Source organism: Heptranchias perlo, chromosome 12, assembly GCF_035084215.1.
Source record: "Heptranchias perlo isolate sHepPer1 chromosome 12, sHepPer1.hap1, whole genome shotgun sequence".
Lineage (NCBI taxonomy): Eukaryota > Metazoa > Chordata > Chondrichthyes > Hexanchiformes > Hexanchidae > Heptranchias > Heptranchias perlo.
The window spans coordinates 67,665,937-67,682,093 of record NC_090336.1 but is presented as its reverse complement, the minus strand read 5'-3'; the positions used below and the strand labels follow the sequence as shown (position 1 = coordinate 67,682,093).

Genomic DNA, 16,157 nt, shown 5'->3' with positions numbered 1-16,157 from the left:
GTTGCAATCTCACTCACTCGCTGTGAGACACGTCACGTCACGTCACTAGTTTTCTTTAAAGCGGTTTCCTTCCACGGCAGTGAGTTAGTGACTGAGACTGACTGACGGAGGTCCGTTGAGACGCCACCTTCTCCCATCTGATCGGTGGCCGACTGGCAAATTTACCAATCTGTCAAGCAATCCTAGCAAGAAAGGAAAAAACGGCAACTTCTTTAAACTGATCCACTGTTGCAATTAGAAACGGTGGCAAAAATGTGCCCAGAGTGGGAGAGAACGGCAGTGCTTCCAGACTGCTTTAGACACAGTCAGCCAGAGACCAAAGAGGGAGGGAAAACAGGAGCGGAGATCAATTCGCATCGAGCGCGTTATCGCTTCTCGGCCTTTTGGCGAAGATCAACTGGTCAAGTGGGGGAAGGCAACCATTTGGAGCCTTCCTGCCATTGTATGCCGGGGGGATGCAGTCAGGGAGAAATCCCCTCGGGCAGAGTGTAGAGCTTTGGCTTGTAGAGCTTTGGCTTGATGTAATGTCACTGCAAGGAATCTGGAATGAATCTGTAAGGCAATAAGGCACCCCAGAGTGTCAGAAAAAAAAAAAAAAAGTTTCTGTTCTTATCAGTTTAATATCTGATATGTCCCCTATCTGGGGACCAAATATTAAATTGATTTTTGGAACAGGGAGATGGAACAAGAGCTTGCTCCGTCCACTCCACGCATCGACCCAGTATTACAGTGTCTCTGGCAACGGTGCACCTCCCTGTGGGGAGATATTCAAAATGCTGAACGGATTTTTGGAGCCTGTATTATTACTCAGAATGCTGAGATATTGCAACTGTGGTTTTCTTGTTTACTCCTGGGATGGATGAGTGCCATTCCCTTTCTTCCTTTTCCCTCTTGCAGTTTTACCTTGGAGGGAAAGACGTCAGTCTCAGGTCACTTTTCAGGAAGCTGCAAGCCTGTGTATTGGGACGTGCCACCTTCCACAGACTTGGTCTCCTGACCTGAAACATTTAACTCCAGTTGTTGTGTGAAAAATTACTGCAGTTTTAAACTGGCAGTTCCAGAATTAATTGTTTCCAAGTCAGACATTTCCCGAAACAGAGAGCGCGAGAGAGACACAATGTTAACGTTTAAACTGCCACAAGCGAGAGGCGAAATAACTTCACGTTGCTGACTTTAAAAATGCGAGCCGACAGTGCGTGTGTGTTTGGAGGGAGTGCACTGTGAATGGCCACATTGGAAGCTGTGAGATCAAACTGTGCTGCTAACTGAGTGTTAAGGTGAGTAAAAGGCACTGGTTTGGGTGGAGCATTGCGCTCAGGATGGGAGATTTTCTTGAACGGTGCCAATTAATCTGCACCAGAAAATCATCCCCTGACCGGGATTCGAACCCGGGTGTCAACGAGTTTTAAATGTTGCGTCCTAACCACTAGACCATCAGGGGAGTTGCCCTCAATCCCCTGCAAACATATACAGAAGGCTGAACACATGGCTCCCTACAGTAGCAGCAGTGTCACCAGCAGAGGGCTTGAGTTGCCATTTCCACTTTGACACTCAGTCTTTTCACACTCAGTCAAATGGCAAACGTCTATTCAGGAGGTTATCGCTTCTCGGCTTTGGGACCGAATATTAAATTGAATTTTGCAACAGGGAGATGGAATAGGGGCTTGGCTCCGTCCACTCCACGCATCGACCCAGTATTGCAGTGTCTCTGGCAACGGTGCACCTCCCTGTGGGGAGATATTCAAAAGGAAAAACAGCTCTTTCCCAGCGTCTCTGTCCGTGTGTACGTATTATGACTGAGAATAAAGCTGATATATTGCACTTACTTTCTCAGCTCAGTGGTATTCTTTTCTTCTCCTGGGCTGAGTGCCGCTCGTTCGCTCGCTCGCTCGCTCGCACGCAGGCAGCGATTATAATTCAAACTGCAAAATAACTTAACTTTAAACAAGCAGGGTCTGAGTACAAATGAAAACTGCGCTCCTGGACTGGACGGACTGTCTGTTTGTCTCGGTGAGGAAAAGGCAGTGGTGGTGAGGGTGGAGCATTGCGCTCAGGAGGGGAGACTTTCTTTGAGTGGTGCCAATTAATCTGCACCAGAAAATCATCCCCCCGACCGGGATTGGAACCCGGGTCTCAACGATTTAAAAGGTTGCGTCCTCGACCACTGGGCCACCTGGGAACCGCCTGAGGAACCTGTCCAAGAGGCTGAGGACACGCACGCCTGCTCCACGAGCAGCAGCGACCAGCAGGGGGCCGACCGGCTGATCCTTCCCTTTCACAGGCAGGCTTCTGGCCCTCGATAAAACGCCAAAGGTGTTCAGAAGGAAGGCCTGGGGGGAGGGAGGGAGGGACGGCCATTGGAAATCAGCACAAAGCAGGTCCCCTGGAATCTCACACCTCCGACCCAGGAAACAGGTCTCCTGGTCAAAGCAGTCCAGCCATTAACGTGACAATGGACAGGGCCCCGGCAGCTTGAGACACATCTTTCTTTCGATATGCAAGTTCTTTTTAAAAAGGTTTCCTTCCACAGCAGCTCTGAGTGAGAGACTGACTGACATACGTACACACACACACACACACACACACACACACAACACCGTCACCCATCCGATTGGTGGACCGCGGGGTCGACAATCTAACTTTTCGTTTCGATGCAGGGGAGAGCGCGAACGCAGTCCCCCACTACCACAAATTTTGCAGTCGAGTATCCCGCATTTGGGGACATCGCAGGCGTCAGCGCACACCCCAAGTGCAATGGGCTAGCCTCATCCTGGGAGATCCGCCTTCGGGATCACAGATTCTCCCCTGCCAGGTAAGTATGCCTTGTGTCGCCACACACTGCCACTAGACAGCATTCGCTACCTTTTACGATTGCAAGGGCAGGTTTTAAGAATCAAAACGTCCCTTCGCTCGCAACGTGCTGATGCTCTGAGAGATTAATTCCGCTCAAATATCGTACCGTATATCCGATGATACACTCTGGGAGAAAATACTGCAGCGATGCGGTGCCGGCGATGGTTGTTTGCATGTCGCCCTTCAAGGGAAATGTCCCGCCTCCAGTTGTTGCTGTAGCAATATATACACGCGCGTTGTCGTGGTAATATAGAACTGCAAGTTGCCGTTGTCGTGGTAGTTTCGAATCAGCACAAAGCAGGTGCACTCCCTGGAATGTCACACCTGCGTCCCAGAAAACAGGTCTCCTGGTCAAAGCAGTCCCGCCCCGCCCTGGGATTAACGTGACAATGGACAGGGCCCAGTCAGGGAGCAGCTTGAGAGACACCTTTCAATAGGCACTTCTGAAACATTAACGCCTTGTTTCTTTCGACAGTTTAACCAGCCTTTAACACGTCTTGTGTTTTTATTTCCCATTTCCAGCCAGCCAGCCCAGCCAGCCGAGCCAGCATCTGCAGTATTTTCTTTTGATTGGTCTTGCCTGCTGTGGAATGAACGTTTAAACACGAGCTGCTGATTGTCAGCACCTCACCTCTTTCTCAATTGGCCGTTGCAATCTCACTCACTCGCTGTGAGACACGTCACGTCACGTCACTAGTTTTCTTTAAAGCGGTTTCCTTCCACGGCAGTGAGTTAGTGACTGAGACTGACTGACGGAGGTCCGTTGAGACGCCACCTTCTCCCATCTGATCGGTGGCCGACTGGCAAATTTACCAATCTGTCAAGCAATCCTAGCAAGAAAGGAAAAAACGGCAACTTCTTTAAACTGATCCACTGTTGCAATTAGAAACGGTGGCAAAAATGTGCCCAGAGTGGGAGAGAACGGCAGTGCTTCCAGACTGCTTTAGACACAGTCAGCCAGAGACCAAAGAGGGAGGGAAAACAGGAGCGGAGATCAATTCGCATCGAGCGCGTTATCGCTTCTCGGCCTTTTGGCGAAGATCAACTGGTCAAGTGGGGGAAGGCAACCATTTGGAGCCTTCCTGCCATTGTATGCCGGGGGGATGCAGTCAGGGAGAAATCCCCTCGGGCAGAGTGTAGAGCTTTGGCTTGTAGAGCTTTGGCTTGATGTAATGTCACTGCAAGGAATCTGGAATGAATCTGTAAGGCAATAAGGCACCCCAGAGTGTCAGAAAAAAAAAAAAAAAGTTTCTGTTCTTATCAGTTTAATATCTGATATGTCCCCTATCTGGGGACCAAATATTAAATTGATTTTTGGAACAGGGAGATGGAACAAGAGCTTGCTCCGTCCACTCCACGCATCGACCCAGTATTACAGTGTCTCTGGCAACGGTGCACCTCCCTGTGGGGAGATATTCAAAATGCTGAACGGATTTTTGGAGCCTGTATTATTACTCAGAATGCTGAGATATTGCAACTGTGGTTTTTTTGTTTACTCCTGGGATGGATGAGTGCCATTCCCTTTCTTCCTTTTCCCTCTTGCAGTTTTACCTTGGAGGGAAAGACGTCAGTCTCAGGTCACTTTTCAGGAAGCTGCAAGCCTGTGTATTGGGACGTGCCACCTTCCACAGACTTGGTCTCCTGACCTGAAACATTTAACTCCAGTTGTTGTGTGAAAAATTACTGCAGTTTTAAACTGGCAGTTCCAGAATTAATTGTTTCCAAGTCAGACATTTCCCGAAACAGAGAGCGCGAGAGAGACACAATGTTAACGTTTAAACTGCCACAAGCGAGAGGCGAAATAACTTCACGTTGCTGACTTTAAAAATGCGAGCCGACAGTGCGTGTGTGTTTGGAGGGAGTGCACTGTGAATGGCCACATTGGAAGCTGTGAGATCAAACTGTGCTGCTAACTGAGTGTTAAGGTGAGTAAAAGGCACTGGTTTGGGTGGAGCATTGCGCTCAGGATGGGAGATTTTCTTGAACGGTGCCAATTAATCTGCACCAGAAAATCATCCCCTGACCGGGATTCGAACCCGGGTGTCAACGAGTTTTAAATGTTGCGTCCTAACCACTAGACCATCAGGGGAGTTGCCCTCAATCCCCTGCAAACATATACAGAAGGCTGAACACATGGCTCCCTACAGTAGCAGCAGTGTCACCAGCAGAGGGCTTGAGTTGCCATTTCCACTTTGACACTCAGTCTTTTCACACTCAGTCAAATGGCAAACGTCTATTCAGGAGGTTATCGCTTCTCGGCTTTGGGACCGAATATTAAATTGAATTTTGCAACAGGGAGATGGAATAGGGGCTTGGCTCCGTCCACTCCACGCATCGACCCAGTATTGCAGTGTCTCTGGCAACGGTGCACCTCCCTGTGGGGAGATATTCAAAAGGAAAAACAGCTCTTTCCCAGCGTCTCTGTCCGTGTGTACGTATTATGACTGAGAATAAAGCTGATATATTGCACTTACTTTCTCAGCTCAGTGGTATTCTTTTCTTCTCCTGGGCTGAGTGCCGCTCGTTCGCTCGCTCGCTCGCTCGCACGCAGGCAGCGATTATAATTCAAACTGCAAAATAACTTAACTTTAAACAAGCAGGGTCTGAGTACAAATGAAAACTGCGCTCCTGGACTGGACGGACTGTCTGTTTGTCTCGGTGAGGAAAAGGCAGTGGTGGTGAGGGTGGAGCATTGCGCTCAGGAGGGGAGACTTTCTTTGAGTGGTGCCAATTAATCTGCACCAGAAAATCATCCCCCCGACCGGGATTGGAACCCGGGTCTCAACGATTTAAAAGGTTGCGTCCTCGACCACTGGGCCACCTGGGAACCGCCTGAGGAACCTGTCCAAGAGGCTGAGGACACGCACGCCTGCTCCACGAGCAGCAGCGACCAGCAGGGGGCCGACCGGCTGATCCTTCCCTTTCACAGGCAGGCTTCTGGCCCTCGATAAAACGCCAAAGGTGTTCAGAAGGAAGGCCTGGGGGGAGGGAGGGAGGGACGGCCGTTGGAAATCAGCACAAAGCAGGTCCCCTGGAATCTCACACCTCCGACCCAGGAAACAGGTCTCCTGGTCAAAGCAGTCCAGCCATTAACGTGACAATGGACAGGGCCCCGGCAGCTTGAGACACATCTTTCTTTCGATATGCAAGTTCTTTTTAAAAAGGTTTCCTTCCACAGCAGCTCTGAGTGAGAGACTGACTGACATACGTACACACACACACACACACACACACACACACACAACACCGTCACCCATCCGATTGGTGGACCGCGGGGTCGACAATCTAACTTTTCGTTTCGATGCAGGGGAGAGCGCGAACGCAGTCCCCCACTACCACAAATTTTGCAGTCGAGTATCCCGCATTTGGGGACATCGCAGGCGTCAGCGCACACCCCAAGTGCAATGGGCTAGCCTCATCCTGGGAGATCCGCCTTCGGGATCACAGATTCTCCCCTGCCAGGTAAGTATGCCTTGGGTCGCCACACACTGCCACTAGACAGCATTCGCTACCTTTTACGATTGCAAGGGCAGGTTTTAAGAATCAAAACGTCCCTTCGCTCGCAACGTGCTGATGCTCTGAGAGATTAATTCCGCTCAAATATCGTACCGTATATCCGATGATACACTCTGGGAGAAAATACTGCAGCGATGCGGTGCCGGCGATGGTTGTTTGCATGTCGCCCTTCAAGGGAAATGTCCCGCCTCCAGTTGTTGCTGTAGCAATATATACACGCGCGTTGTCGTGGTAATATAGAACTGCAAGTTGCCGTTGTCGTGGTAGTTTCGAATCAGCACAAAGCAGGTGCACTCCCTGGAATGTCACACCTGCGTCCCAGAAAACAGGTCTCCTGGTCAAAGCAGTCCCGCCCCGCCCTGGGATTAACGTGACAATGGACAGGGCCCAGTCAGGGAGCAGCTTGAGAGACACCTTTCAATAGGCACTTCTGAAACATTAACGCCTTGTTTCTTTCGACAGTTTAACCAGCCTTTAACACGTCTTGTGTTTTTATTTCCCATTTCCAGCCAGCCAGCCCAGCCAGCTGAGCCAGCATCTGCAGTATTTTCTTTTGATTGGTCTTGCCTGCTGTGGAATGAACGTTTAAACACGAGCTGCTGATTGTCAGCACCTCACCTCTTTCTCAATTGGCCGTTGCAATCTCACTCACTCGCTGTGAGACACGTCACGTCACGTCACTAGTTTTCTTTAAAGCGGTTTCCTTCCACGGCAGTGAGTTAGTGACTGAGACTGACTGACGGAGGTCCGTTGAGACGCCACCTTCTCCCATCTGATCGGTGGCCGACTGGCAAATTTACCAATCTGTCAAGCAATCCTAGCAAGAAAGGAAAAAACGGCAACTTCTTTAAACTGATCCACTGTTGCAATTAGAAACGGTGGCAAAAATGTGGCCAGAGTGGGAGAGAACGGCAGTGCTTCCAGACTGCTTTAGACACAGTCAGCCAGAGACCAAAGAGGGAGGGAAAACAGGAGCGGAGATCAATTCGCATCGAGCGCGTTATCGCTTCTCGGCCTTTTGGCGAAGATCAACTGGTCAAGTGGGGGAAGGCAACCATTTGGAGCCTTCCTGCCATTGTATGCCGGGGGGATGCAGTCAGGGAGAAATCCCCTCGGGCAGAGTGTAGAGCTTTGGCTTGTAGAGCTTTGGCTTGATGTAATGTCACTGCAAGGAATCTGGAATGAATCTGTAAGGCAATAAGGCACCCCAGAGTGTCAGAAAAAAAAAAAAAAAGTTTCTGTTCTTATCAGTTTAATATCTGATATGTCCCCTATCTGGGGACCAAATATTAAATTGATTTTTGGAACAGGGAGATGGAACAAGAGCTTGCTCCGTCCACTCCACGCATCGACCCAGTATTACAGTGTCTCTGGCAACGGTGCACCTCCCTGTGGGGAGATATTCAAAATGCTGAACGGATTTTTGGAGCCTGTATTATTACTCAGAATGCTGAGATATTGCAACTGTGGTTTTTTTGTTTACTCCTGGGATGGATGAGTGCCATTCCCTTTCTTCCTTTTCCCTCTTGCAGTTTTACCTTGGAGGGAAAGACGTCAGTCTCAGGTCACTTTTCAGGAAGCTGCAAGCCTGTGTATTGGGACGTGCCACCTTCCACAGACTTGGTCTCCTGACCTGAAACATTTAACTCCAGTTGTTGTGTGAAAAATTACTGCAGTTTTAAACTGGCAGTTCCAGAATTAATTGTTTCCAAGTCAGACATTTCCCGAAACAGAGAGCGCGAGAGAGACACAATGTTAACGTTTAAACTGCCACAAGCGAGAGGCGAAATAACTTCACGTTGCTGACTTTAAAAATGCGAGCCGACAGTGCGTGTGTGTTTGGAGGGAGTGCACTGTGAATGGCCACATTGGAAGCTGTGAGATCAAACTGTGCTGCTAACTGAGTGTTAAGGTGAGTAAAAGGCACTGGTTTGGGTGGAGCATTGCGCTCAGGATGGGAGATTTTCTTGAACGGTGCCAATTAATCTGCACCAGAAAACCATCCCCTGACCAGGATTCGAACCCGGGTCTCAACGAGTTTTAAATGTTGCGTCCTAACCACTAGACCATCAGGGGAGTTGCCCTCAATCCCCTGCAAACATATACAGAAGGCTGAACACATGGCTCCCTACAGTAGCAGCAGTGTCACCAGCAGAGGGCTTGAGTTGCCATTTCCACTTTGACACTCAGTCTTTTCACACTCAGTCAAATGGCAAACGTCTATTCAGGAGGTTATCGCTTCTCGGCTTTGGGACCGAATATTAAATTGAATTTTGCAACAGGGAGATGGAATAGGGGCTTGGCTCCGTCCACTCCACGCATCGACCCAGTATTGCAGTGTCTCTGGCAACGGTGCACCTCCCTGTGGGGAGATATTCAAAAGGAAAAACAGCTCTTTCCCAGCGTCTCTGTCCGTGTGTACGTATTATGACTGAGAATAAAGCTGATATATTGCACTTACTTTCTCAGCTCAGTGGTATTCTTTTCTTCTCCTGGGCTGAGTGCCGCTCGTTCGCTCGCTCGCTCGCACGCAGGCAGCGATTATAATTCAAACTGCAAAATAACTTAACTTTAAACAAGCAGGGTCTGAGTACAAATGAAAACTGCGCTCCTGGACTGGACGGACTGTCTGTTTGTCTCGGTGAGGAAAAGGCAGTGGTGGTGAGGGTGGAGCATTGCGCTCAGGAGGGGAGACTTTCTTTGAGTGGTGCCAATTAATCTGCACCAGAAAATCATCCCCCCGACCGGGATTGGAACCCGGGTCTCAACGATTTAAAAGGTTGCGTCCTCGACCACTGGGCCACCTGGGAACCGCCTGAGGAACCTGTCCAAGAGGCTGAGGACACGCACGCCTGCTCCACGAGCAGCAGCGACCAGCAGGGGGCCGACCGGCTGATCCTTCCCTTTCACAGGCAGGCTTCTGGCCCTCGATAAAACGCCAAAGGTGTTCAGAAGGAAGGCCTGGGGGGAGGGAGGGAGGGACGGCCATTGGAAATCAGCACAAAGCAGGTCCCCTGGAATCTCACACCTCCGACCCAGGAAACAGGTCTCCTGGTCAAAGCAGTCCAGCCATTAACGTGACAATGGACAGGGCCCCGGCAGCTTGAGACACATCTTTCTTTCGATATGCAAGTTCTTTTTAAAAAGGTTTCCTTCCACAGCAGCTCTGAGTGAGAGACTGACTGACATACGTACACACACACACACACACACACACACACACAACACCGTCACCCATCCGATTGGTGGACCGCGGGGTCGACAATCTAACTTTTCGTTTCGATGCAGGGGAGAGCGCGAACGCAGTCCCCCACTACCACAAATTTTGCAGTCGAGTATCCCGCATTTGGGGACATCGCAGGCGTCAGCGCACACCCCAAGTGCAATGGGCTAGCCTCATCCTGGGAGATCCGCCTTCGGGATCACAGATTCTCCCCTGCCAGGTAAGTATGCCTTGGGTCGCCACACACTGCCACTAGACAGCATTCGCTACCTTTTACGATTGCAAGGGCAGGTTTTAAGAATCAAAACGTCCCTTCGCTCGCAACGTGCTGATGCTCTGAGAGATTAATTCCGCTCAAATATCGTACCGTATATCCGATGATACACTCTGGGAGAAAATACTGCAGCGATGCGGTGCCGGCGATGGTTGTTTGCATGTCGCCCTTCAAGGGAAATGTCCCGCCTCCAGTTGTTGCTGTAGCAATATATACACGCGCGTTGTCGTGGTAATATAGAACTGCAAGTTGCCGTTGTCGTGGTAGTTTCGAATCAGCACAAAGCAGGTGCACTCCCTGGAATGTCACACCTGCGTCCCAGAAAACAGGTCTCCTGGTCAAAGCAGTCCCGCCCCGCCCTGGGATTAACGTGACAATGGACAGGGCCCAGTCAGGGAGCAGCTTGAGAGACACCTTTCAATAGGCACTTCTGAAACATTAACGCCTTGTTTCTTTCGACAGTTTAACCAGCCTTTAACACGTCTTGTGTTTTTATTTCCCATTTCCAGCCAGCCAGCCCAGCCAGCCGAGCCAGCATCTGCAGTATTTTCTTTTGATTGGTCTTGCCTGCTGTGGAATGAACGTTTAAACACGAGCTGCTGATTGTCAGCACCTCACCTCTTTCTCAATTGGCCGTTGCAATCTCACTCACTCGCTGTGAGACACGTCACGTCACGTCACTAGTTTTCTTTAAAGCGGTTTCCTTCCACGGCAGTGAGTTAGTGACTGAGACTGACTGACGGAGGTCCGTTGAGACGCCACCTTCTCCCATCTGATCGGTGGCCGACTGGCAAATTTACCAATCTGTCAAGCAATCCTAGCAAGAAAGGAAAAAACGGCAACTTCTTTAAACTGATCCACTGTTGCAATTAGAAACGGTGGCAAAAATGTGCCCAGAGTGGGAGAGAACGGCAGTGCTTCCAGACTGCTTTAGACACAGTCAGCCAGAGACCAAAGAGGGAGGGAAAACAGGAGCGGAGATCAATTCGCATCGAGCGCGTTATCGCTTCTCGGCCTTTTGGCGAAGATCAACTGGTCAAGTGGGGGAAGGCAACCATTTGGAGCCTTCCTGCCATTGTATGCCGGGGGGATGCAGTCAGGGAGAAATCCCCTCGGGCAGAGTGTAGAGCTTTGGCTTGTAGAGCTTTGGCTTGATGTAATGTCACTGCAAGGAATCTGGAATGAATCTGTAAGGCAATAAGGCACCCCAGAGTGTCAGAAAAAAAAAAAAAAAGTTTCTGTTCTTATCAGTTTAATATCTGATATGTCCCCTATCTGGGGACCAAATATTAAATTGATTTTTGGAACAGGGAGATGGAACAAGAGCTTGCTCCGTCCACTCCACGCATCGACCCAGTATTACAGTGTCTCTGGCAACGGTGCACCTCCCTGTGGGGAGATATTCAAAATGCTGAACGGATTTTTGGAGCCTGTATTATTACTCAGAATGCTGAGATATTGCAACTGTGGTTTTTTTGTTTACTCCTGGGATGGATGAGTGCCATTCCCTTTCTTCCTTTTCCCTCTTGCAGTTTTACCTTGGAGGGAAAGACGTCAGTCTCAGGTCACTTTTCAGGAAGCTGCAAGCCTGTGTATTGGGACGTGCCACCTTCCACAGACTTGGTCTCCTGACCTGAAACATTTAACTCCAGTTGTTGTGTGAAAAATTACTGCAGTTTTAAACTGGCAGTTCCAGAATTAATTGTTTCCAAGTCAGACATTTCCCGAAACAGAGAGCGCGAGAGAGACACAATGTTAACGTTTAAACTGCCACAAGCGAGAGGCGAAATAACTTCACGTTGCTGACTTTAAAAATGCGAGCCGACAGTGCGTGTGTGTTTGGAGGGAGTGCACTGTGAATGGCCACATTGGAAGCTGTGAGATCAAACTGTGCTGCTAACTGAGTGTTAAGGTGAGTAAAAGGCACTGGTTTGGGTGGAGCATTGCGCTCAGGATGGGAGATTTTCTTGAACGGTGCCAATTAATCTGCACCAGAAAATCATCCCCTGACCGGGATTCGAACCCGGGTGTCAACGAGTTTTAAATGTTGCGTCCTAACCACTAGACCATCAGGGGAGTTGCCCTCAATCCCCTGCAAACATATACAGAAGGCTGAACACATGGCTCCCTACAGTAGCAGCAGTGTCACCAGCAGAGGGCTTGAGTTGCCATTTCCACTTTGACACTCAGTCTTTTCACACTCAGTCAAATGGCAAACGTCTATTCAGGAGGTTATCGCTTCTCGGCTTTGGGACCGAATATTAAATTGAATTTTGCAACAGGGAGATGGAATAGGGGCTTGGCTCCGTCCACTCCACGCATCGACCCAGTATTGCAGTGTCTCTGGCAACGGTGCACCTCCCTGTGGGGAGATATTCAAAAGGAAAAACAGCTCTTTCCCAGCGTCTCTGTCCGTGTGTACGTATTATGACTGAGAATAAAGCTGATATATTGCACTTACTTTCTCAGCTCAGTGGTATTCTTTTCTTCTCCTGGGCTGAGTGCCGCTCGTTCGCTCGCTCGCTCGCACGCAGGCAGCGATTATAATTCAAACTGCAAAATAACTTAACTTTAAACAAGCAGGGTCTGAGTACAAATGAAAACTGCGCTCCTGGACTGGACGGACTGTCTGTTTGTCTCGGTGAGGAAAAGGCAGTGGTGGTGAGGGTGGAGCATTGCGCTCAGGAGGGGAGACTTTCTTTGAGTGGTGCCAATTAATCTGCACCAGAAAATCATCCCCCCGACCGGGATTGGAACCCGGGTCTCAACGATTTAAAAGGTTGCGTCCTCGACCACTGGGCCACCTGGGAACCGCCTGAGGAACCTGTCCAAGAGGCTGAGGACACGCACGCCTGCTCCACGAGCAGCAGCGACCAGCAGGGGGCCGACCGGCTGATCCTTCCCTTTCACAGGCAGGCTTCTGGCCCTCGATAAAACGCCAAAGGTGTTCAGAAGGAAGGCCTGGGGGGAGGGAGGGAGGGACGGCCATTGGAAATCAGCACAAAGCAGGTCCCCTGGAATCTCACACCTCCGACCCAGGAAACAGGTCTCCTGGTCAAAGCAGTCCAGCCATTAACGTGACAATGGACAGGGCCCCGGCAGCTTGAGACACATCTTTCTTTCGATATGCAAGTTCTTTTTAAAAAGGTTTCCTTCCACAGCAGCTCTGAGTGAGAGACTGACTGACATACGTACACACACACACACACACACACACACACACACACAACACCGTCACCCATCCGATTGGTGGACCGCGGGGTCGACAATCTAACTTTTCGTTTCGATGCAGGGGAGAGCGCGAACGCAGTCCCCCACTACCACAAATTTTGCAGTCGAGTATCCCGCATTTGGGGACATCGCAGGCGTCAGCGCACACCCCAAGTGCAATGGGCTAGCCTCATCCTGGGAGATCCGCCTTCGGGATCACAGATTCTCCCCTGCCAGGTAAGTATGCCTTGGGTCGCCACACACTGCCACTAGACAGCATTCGCTACCTTTTACGATTGCAAGGGCAGGTTTTAAGAATCAAAACGTCCCTTCGCTCGCAACGTGCTGATGCTCTGAGAGATTAATTCCGCTCAAATATCGTACCGTATATCCGATGATACACTCTGGGAGAAAATACTGCAGCGATGCGGTGCCGGCGATGGTTGTTTGCATGTCGCCCTTCAAGGGAAATGTCCCGCCTCCAGTTGTTGCTGTAGCAATATATACACGCGCGTTGTCGTGGTAATATAGAACTGCAAGTTGCCGTTGTCGTGGTAGTTTCGAATCAGCACAAAGCAGGTGCACTCCCTGGAATGTCACACCTGCGTCCCAGAAAACAGGTCTCCTGGTCAAAGCAGTCCCGCCCCGCCCTGGGATTAACGTGACAATGGACAGGGCCCAGTCAGGGAGCAGCTTGAGAGACACCTTTCAATAGGCACTTCTGAAACATTAACGCCTTGTTTCTTTCGACAGTTTAACCAGCCTTTAACACGTCTTGTGTTTTTATTTCCCATTTCCAGCCAGCCAGCCCAGCCAGCTGAGCCAGCATCTGCAGTATTTTCTTTTGATTGGTCTTGCCTGCTGTGGAATGAACGTTTAAACACGAGCTGCTGATTGTCAGCACCTCACCTCTTTCTCAATTGGCCGTTGCAATCTCACTCACTCGCTGTGAGACACGTCACGTCACGTCACTAGTTTTCTTTAAAGCGGTTTCCTTCCACGGCAGTGAGTTAGTGACTGAGACTGACTGACGGAGGTCCGTTGAGACGCCACCTTCTCCCATCTGATCGGTGGCCGACTGGCAAATTTACCAATCTGTCAAGCAATCCTAGCAAGAAAGGAAAAAACGGCAACTTCTTTAAACTGATCCACTGTTGCAATTAGAAACGGTGGCAAAAATGTGCCCAGAGTGGGAGAGAACGGCAGTGCTTCCAGACTGCTTTAGACACAGTCAGCCAGAGACCAAAGAGGGAGGGAAAACAGGAGCGGAGATCAATTCGCATCGAGCGCGTTATCGCTTCTCGGCCTTTTGGCGAAGATCAACTGGTCAAGTGGGGGAAGGCAACCATTTGGAGCCTTCCTGCCATTGTATGCCGGGGGGATGCAGTCAGGGAGAAATCCCCTCGGGCAGAGTGTAGAGCTTTGGCTTGTAGAGCTTTGGCTTGATGTAATGTCACTGCAAGGAATCTGGAATGAATCTGTAAGGCAATAAGGCACCCCAGAGTGTCAGAAAAAAAAAAAGTTTCTGTTCTTATCAGTTTAATATCTGATATGTCCCCTATCTGGGGACCAAATATTAAATTGATTTTTGGAACAGGGAGATGGAACAAGAGCTTGCTCCGTCCACTCCACGCATCGACCCAGTATTACAGTGTCTCTGGCAACGGTGCACCTCCCTGTGGGGAGATATTCAAAATGCTGAACGGATTTTTGGAGCCTGTATTATTACTCAGAATGCTGAGATATTGCAACTGTGGTTTTTTTGTTTACTCCTGGGATGGATGAGTGCCATTCCCTTTCTTCCTTTTCCCTCTTGCAGTTTTACCTTGGAGGGAAAGACGTCAGTCTCAGGTCACTTTTCAGGAAGCTGCAAGCCTGTGTATTGGGACGTGCCACCTTCCACAGACTTGGTCTCCTGACCTGAAACATTTAACTCCAGTTGTTGTGTGAAAAATTACTGCAGTTTTAAACTGGCAGTTCCAGAATTAATTGTTTCCAAGTCAGACATTTCCCGAAACAGAGAGCGCGAGAGAGACACAATGTTAACGTTTAAACTGCCACAAGCGAGAGGCGAAATAACTTCACGTTGCTGACTTTAAAAATGCGAGCAGACACTGCGTGTGTGTTTGGAGGGAGTGCACTGTGAATGGCCACATTGGAAGCTGTGAGATCAAACTGTGCTGCTAACTGAGTGTTAAGGTGAGTAAAAGGCACTGGTTTGGGTGGAGCATTGCGCTCAGGATGGGAGATTTTCTTGAACGGTGCCAATTAATCTGCACCAGAAAATCATCCCCTGACCGGGATTCGAAGCCGGGTGTCAACGAGTTTTAAATGTTGCGTCCTAACCACTAGACCATCAGGGGAGTTGCCCTCAATCCCCTGCAAACATATACAGAAGGCTGAACACATGGCTCCCTACAGTAGCAGCAGTGTCACCAGCAGAGGGCTTGAGTTGCCATTTCCACTTTGACACTCAGTCTTTTCACACTCAGTCAAATGGCAAACGTCTATTCAGGAGGTTATCGCTTCTCGGCTTTGGGACCGAATATTAAATTGAATTTTGCAACAGGGAGATGGAATAGGGGCTTGGCTCCGTCCACTCCACGCATCGACCCAGTATTGCAGTGTCTCTGGCAACGGTGCACCTCCCTGTGGGGAGATATTCAAAAGGAAAAACAGCTCTTTCCCAGCGTCTCTGTCCGTGTGTACGTATTATGACTGAGAATAAAGCTGATATATTGCACTTACTTTCTCAGCTCAGTGGTATTCTTTTCTTCTCCTGGGCTGAGTGCCGCTCGTTCGCTCGCTCGCTCGCACGCAGGCAGCGATTATAATTCAAACTGCAAAATAACTTAACTTTAAACAAGCAGGGTCTGAGTACAAATGAAAACTGCGCTCCTGGACTGGACGGACTGTCTGTTTGTCTCGGTGAGGAAAAGGCAGTGGTGGTGAGGGTGGAGCATTGCGCTCAGGAGGGGAGACTTTCTTTGAGTGGTGCCAATTAATCTGCACCAGAAAATCATCCCCCCGACCGGGATTGGAACCCGGGTCTCAACGATTTAAAAGGTTGCGTCCTCGACC

At 49.7% G+C, this 16,157-nt stretch overlaps 5 non-coding genes and 9 pseudogenes across 5 annotated transcripts; 10 read left to right on the top strand and 4 right to left on the bottom strand.

The window, feature by feature from the left end:
- Positions 1 to 550: 550 nt before the first annotated feature.
- LOC137328789 (U2 spliceosomal RNA) lies at positions 551 to 755 on the top strand (annotated as a pseudogene).
- Positions 756 to 1,599: 844 nt separating this feature from the next.
- LOC137330328 (U2 spliceosomal RNA) lies at positions 1,600 to 1,728 on the top strand (annotated as a pseudogene).
- A 926-nt stretch (positions 1,729 to 2,654) lies between these two features.
- On the bottom strand, positions 2,655 to 2,820 carry LOC137330755 (U1 spliceosomal RNA). The gene has a single exon (XR_010965179.1). It is a non-coding gene; the product is annotated as a U1 spliceosomal RNA (small nuclear RNA).
- Positions 2,821 to 4,051: 1,231 nt separating this feature from the next.
- Positions 4,052 to 4,256, top strand: LOC137328787 (U2 spliceosomal RNA; annotated as a pseudogene).
- Positions 4,257 to 5,100: 844 nt separating this feature from the next.
- Positions 5,101 to 5,229, top strand: LOC137330327 (U2 spliceosomal RNA; annotated as a pseudogene).
- Positions 5,230 to 6,157: 928 nt separating this feature from the next.
- LOC137330742 (U1 spliceosomal RNA) lies at positions 6,158 to 6,323 on the bottom strand. The gene has a single exon (XR_010965167.1). It is a non-coding gene; the product is annotated as a U1 spliceosomal RNA (small nuclear RNA).
- A 1,231-nt stretch (positions 6,324 to 7,554) lies between these two features.
- On the top strand, positions 7,555 to 7,759 carry LOC137328786 (U2 spliceosomal RNA; annotated as a pseudogene).
- An 844-nt stretch (positions 7,760 to 8,603) lies between these two features.
- Positions 8,604 to 8,732, top strand: LOC137330326 (U2 spliceosomal RNA; annotated as a pseudogene).
- A 922-nt stretch (positions 8,733 to 9,654) lies between these two features.
- Positions 9,655 to 9,820, bottom strand: LOC137330731 (U1 spliceosomal RNA). Its single transcript, XR_010965156.1, has one exon. It is a non-coding gene; the product is annotated as a U1 spliceosomal RNA (small nuclear RNA).
- Positions 9,821 to 11,051: 1,231 nt separating this feature from the next.
- LOC137328785 (U2 spliceosomal RNA) lies at positions 11,052 to 11,256 on the top strand (annotated as a pseudogene).
- An 844-nt stretch (positions 11,257 to 12,100) lies between these two features.
- Positions 12,101 to 12,229, top strand: LOC137330325 (U2 spliceosomal RNA; annotated as a pseudogene).
- Positions 12,230 to 13,155: 926 nt separating this feature from the next.
- Positions 13,156 to 13,321, bottom strand: LOC137330719 (U1 spliceosomal RNA). The gene has a single exon (XR_010965145.1). It is a non-coding gene; the product is annotated as a U1 spliceosomal RNA (small nuclear RNA).
- A 1,231-nt stretch (positions 13,322 to 14,552) lies between these two features.
- Positions 14,553 to 14,753, top strand: LOC137328759 (U2 spliceosomal RNA). Its single transcript, XR_010964851.1, has one exon. It is a non-coding gene; the product is annotated as a U2 spliceosomal RNA (small nuclear RNA).
- Positions 14,754 to 15,597: 844 nt separating this feature from the next.
- On the top strand, positions 15,598 to 15,726 carry LOC137330324 (U2 spliceosomal RNA; annotated as a pseudogene).
- The last annotated feature ends 431 nt before the right edge of the window (positions 15,727 to 16,157 follow it).